Below are 5,149 nucleotides of genomic sequence, written 5' to 3'. Positions count from 1 at the left end.
AGACAGAGAACATGAGTGGGAAGGGCAGAGGGGAGGGAGAGAGAATCTTAAGCAGACTGTACACTGAGCATGGACCCCACTCAGGGCTCAATCCCACGACCCCGAGGTCACGACCTGACTTGAAACCAAGAACCTGATGCTTAACTGACTCTGCCACCCATTTGTCCCTCCAGAAACTGTTTTCTAAATACCCAGGGTAAAATTATATTTTTCAGGGTTTCTAAAGAAGGATCTACATATTTATCCTCAGTTGTAATGGCTCTCCAGTATTTCATTCTACGAATGTACCAAAATTTACTCTGTACTTCAGCTTCCTCAGCTATGAAGCAAAATAAAAAATTGTATTGTAACCCACAAAATCACCGACAATAGTGCTTGGCATATAATAAATACTCAATAAATGCTGGCTACTAATACTATTATACGTTATGTTTTCTAATTTTTTATTATTAAAAGCAACAATGTAATAAACATCTTGTACTTAAATATTTTTTTTCTTCTCAGTCATTAAGGTTGTATTTTCCAGAAATTCTTAAAGAAATAGCCTGTGTCTGACACTTACTGTAGTCTTTTGTAAAAAGATCATAAAATATAAAGTGTCTGAAGTGAGTCATAGTACCACAAAGGCCAGTCTTTATTATTCATTGTTCAGTCAATAACAGATCTATAAAATTATACCACCAACTATATATGAGCAATATTTTCAAAAGGCTTAGAAATAATATTTTAGATCTTTTATAAGTGAGTTTATATTGCTTTGACTTTGCATTTCTAGCTCAACAGAAAGCTTACTGTGTAAATTATAAAAATGATTTGTCTTTTAAGATACTTCAAATCCTAAGTGACATTATTATCATTATCAGGGTCAAAAAGCTTACAGGTTTAGTGCCTGGTATTGTCAGACTCACACCCCAGATTCCCTGCCCAAGCAAATCTTACTCTGATAATATTACTGTGCGTGAATTGCCTTTCTGATGTGCATCATTCTTTGAGTGTGATTTTTTTGGGTCTCTTTTTAGAAGGCAAGAAAATACCAGTCTGAGGCATATCCATGACGTTTGGAAACAAAAGCATCCATTGGTGAAAGATTCTAAAAGGACAGGGAAGAGACTAAGAGCCTGTTCTTCTTGGCTGACCCACTGAATCTGGCATTGTTGCCAGTGGAGGCACAAATAAATCCCAAGTCCAAGCCTCTTTAATAGAGGATGTGCCTCCCAGCAAAATTTGCCAGTTTAGGGCCTAATACTAGAGGTGGCGCTTTACTTTCCCAAAGAGGTTGCTAAAGTCATGGTTGCCTACACCCAAGAAACTTAGAATGTCTTGACTGCACCCTTATTGAGAACAGAAGTGTGAGAAGTTGCTTGAGAATCATTACTTTTATCAGTAATGATTTAAAGTCCAAGAAACAAGGCGAAAAGATAACGTTCACAGATTTAAAAACAAAAAACAGATGAATAAGGCAAGTCATAGATCCATCCTTGTCTCCTTCACTTTTCCCAGGGAGGCCAGAATCTACTAGAATTTTTTTCTATGTCTTTAATATGTTAGTTCCTTATCCATGGTGTTTTATAGAGAAGATAATGGAGGACAACTCACCACGAGGCAGTTAAGTTACATAGTGAGAAGAACAAATTAACCAAAAAGGTGCTGAAATGATTTCATGCTTTACCAATCTTTCTTCTCTGGTTTTTAATGCTTCCCCCCTTACTAAGGTAAAATGTTAATCCGGTTGTAGGAGATAACTTGTTTCAAAAAGCGGAAATGTATTTATGAAGAAGGTGTCATTTAACAACTTGCCATTCCAGAAGACAGATGAAGCTTGTCATAATAAAAACAAAGCCCAAATACATCTCCTCCCCAAGTTGAGGACTATTACGGAAGAATCTTGGTCTGGGAAAAATTTCAAATTTTTTTTGTTTTTGTTTTTTGTTTGTTTTGTTTTTTAGGATAGGGTGCCAGTTCCCTCCCAATCCTTATCCCTCCATCTACCCAAAGCTAACCTAACAGTATCCCTCTCACTCTCTTCTAAGATTAATTCATATCTCATGAACAACACGAGGTCTTCATTATTTGGCCTGAGCTTTTTACTCATCTCTTTGCAACGTCCAGTGACAGAAGACCGGGAAGTTGCCCCTCCTTCAGTAGTCCTCATGGGCTGGGGAACATAGGGTGGCAAGAAACGCCACTCGGTAGGCCAGTATGACTAAAGGCGGCCAGATCTTCTGCTCAGACCATCTGTCATGGCTAGCCCAACCAAACTGAAATAGGAAAAGCAATAACTTTTAGACGAGGTTTTAAAAGAAGTCACGTGTCCTCACTTAAATTGTCTTTCTTTTAATAGCATAAAAAGACTTAACGGGCCCCAGCAGCAAATACAAGCTCGTCTGCTTCCCGACCCGTTTCATCTGCTGTACTGTGCAGCCCAGCGAGCCCTGCAGAACCTGCTGCCATCTGCCTGGACCTTCTTTCTGCAAGATGGCTCCTCCACGATGACCCTGGCGAAGAATCAGCTCTAGGTGTCACCTGCGTGTGCAGGGACGGCCTATGTGCCTCAGGCCCCGGGACACTATGCCGGATTGGGCTAGATGGGCGATCCCAGATGTGATGTCATTTTGACTCCCAGGACCCCCGACTCCCATCATCCCGGTCCCCCCACACCTGTTTCTTCTCTTCTCTGTCTCCCCGCTCGTAAAGCAGCGCGGAAGAAACAGCGGACTGGCTTCACCTCGCCTCCAGTCCCCCTCCCAACCCGCGCGTCGCTGCGGAGCCCGCAGGCCGCAGAGCCGCTGCGCCGGGCGTGCGGGGGAGGCTGCGGGGACGTGGCCGCAGCCGGAGCGCCGGGGCCCGCAGCCCTCCCCGACAACGGATCCGCTCGCAGGTCTGGCGGGCGGCAGGGGTCCTGCGGGCGGAAGTGAGAAGCGAGGCGTGGCAGGAGGCTGCGGGCTGGGGGCTGGGATCCCCTCGGCGGCGGACGCGGCCCGGACAACCCGGACGAGGACGGCGGCCGCCTCCCGACGCCCGGCGCGCGGCAACCCGGCCTTTTGTGGCGTTGAGGCAGAGCAGACCGGCAGGGCGGCCGCTGCGGGGGAGCGAGGCTGAGCCGCCGCCCCCGGGACCAGGAGGAGGGGCTGCCTCGGGGGCGCCGCCGCGACCCAGAAAGGCTGGGCGGACGCGGGAGCGGGCGGCGGCCCGTCGCCTCCCTCCTCCTCCGCGGCGCCATCCCTCGGCGCGCCCAACCCGGAACCCGGCGAGCGCGTGGGGGCGGGGAGGCGAGCGCGCAGAGCTGGCGGGCACCCCCGCGGCCCCCGGCCCCCCAGCCATGTCGGCCGAGGAGATGGTGCAGATCCGCCTGGAGGACCGCTGCGACCCGGTGAGCGAGAGGAAGCTTATCGAGCAGAGCGACTATTTCCGCGCCCTCTACCGCTCCGGCATGCGCGAGGCCCTGAGCCAGGAGGCCGGCGGCCCCGAGGTGCAGCAGCTGCGCGGCCTCAGCGCCCCGGGCCTGCGCCTGGTGCTGGACTTCATCAACGCCGGCGGGGCCCGCGAAGGCTGGCTCCTGGGCCCGCAGGCGGAGAAGGGCGGCGGGGTGGAGGAGGAAGAGGAGATGGACGAGGTGAGCCTGCTGGCGGAGCTGGTGGAAGCGGCCTCCTTCCTTCAGGTCACGTCTCTGCTGCAGCTGCTGCTGTCCCAGGTGCGGCTCACCAACTGCCTGGAGCTGTACCGCCTGGCGCAGGTGTACGGGCTGCCCGACCTGCAGGAGGCCTGCCTGCGCTTCATGGTCGTCCACTTCCACGAGGTGCGGTGCAAGCCCCAGTTCCACCTCCTGGGGGCTCCTCCTCAGGCCCCCGGGGATGTCAGCCTGAAGCAGAGGCTGAGAGAGGCCCGGATGACCGGGACTCCGGTTCTTGTAGCCCTGGGGGATTTCCTGGGGGGCCCCCTGGCCCCACACCCCTACCAAGGGGAGCCCCCGTCCATGCTCAGGTATGAGGAGATGACCGAACGTTGGTTCCCGCTGGCCAACAACCTTCCTCCCGACCTGGTGAACGTCAGGGGTTACGGGTCTGCCATCCTGGACAACTACCTCTTCATAGTGGGCGGGTATAGGATCACTAGCCAGGAAATCTCGGCTGCGCACTCCTACAACCCCAGCACCAATGAGTGGCTCCAGGTGGCCTCCATGAACCAGAAGAGGTAAGCGCCCAGCGGGGCTGCTTCTGCTTCTTTTCCCGTTCCATTCATTCACTTGCTCACTAGTTCGTTCATTCCCTTGATGTTTGCTGGGCAATCGCAGGAGATTTTGCTGAAGTGGGAATGACATCTTCAGGAGTGTCGCTGGCCTGGACTCTGGCAGAGTTCCCAAGGAACTGAGAACTTGCGAGGAAGAAGTGGCCCCCGCCAGGTCAACTAACCGAGTACTTTCCTTGCAGGTCTCGCTCTTTCAGGCAAACTGCCTTTTTGCCTCTTTCCCAGTTGGGGGGGCGTGGGGGTGGGGGATGTCTGTGGTTTCCTGGAAGGATACTGTAAAGGAAAACTTTTTTTAAGTTTGCTTTCATTTTTACCTTTTTTAAAATTTTTTAGGCTCTAATCCTGATTACAGTGACAGACCGGGCAGTGACCTGTAATGCGGTCTTGGGAGGATTTTTGTTGTTGTTATTGACTTTGAAGCTTTCCACACTGGGGCCCCAATCTGTAATCAGATTACCATTAGAATTGTACCTTGGATTGTCTTTTTTATTTTGTATCCTCTCTTTTGCATCTCCCTTCCTTCCCAGACAGTTTCGTCTTTGTTCTAAAATTTGAGCCTGGCAGTGGTCACCTACAAAATTAGAACGTTTCAGTGCACCCAACCTTCCCCCTCCCATCCTCAAATCCCTCCCAACATGCCCTTGGGTGACATGAAGACAGGTAAAGGAGGAGGGGAGGCGAGGGAGAGTAGGGAATAGAGGTGGGAAAGGAAAAGGAAGAAGAAGGAAAAAAAAAAAAATAAAAGAGCAGAGCAGATACAGGAAGAGATGGTAGGAAAGAAAGATGGAAGGACTCAAGATGGCCCAGAGCCATTCACACTTAAGTGGGGAGAAGAATCAATCAGTATGATCCACGAAAGGACAGGAATACCCTTTTTTCTGCTATTCTTGTATCCATCTCAACC

General features: G+C 50.6%; 1 pseudogene across 1 annotated transcript; it reads left to right on the top strand.

Moving 5' to 3' along the window:
* The first annotated feature begins 2,849 nt into the window (after positions 1 to 2,849).
* LOC309868712 (kelch-like protein 42 pseudogene) lies at positions 2,850 to 4,429 on the top strand (annotated as a pseudogene). The gene has a single exon. The product of its transcript is annotated as a kelch-like protein 42 pseudogene (transcript).
* The last annotated feature ends 720 nt before the right edge of the window (positions 4,430 to 5,149 follow it).

The sequence above is a fragment of the Mustela nivalis genome (genome assembly GCF_964662115.1).
Source record: "Mustela nivalis genome assembly, chromosome: 7".
Classification (NCBI taxonomy): domain Eukaryota; kingdom Metazoa; phylum Chordata; class Mammalia; order Carnivora; family Mustelidae; genus Mustela; species Mustela nivalis.
The sequence above is the reverse complement of the archived record's forward strand: the minus strand, read 5'-3'. Positions and strand labels throughout refer to the sequence as shown.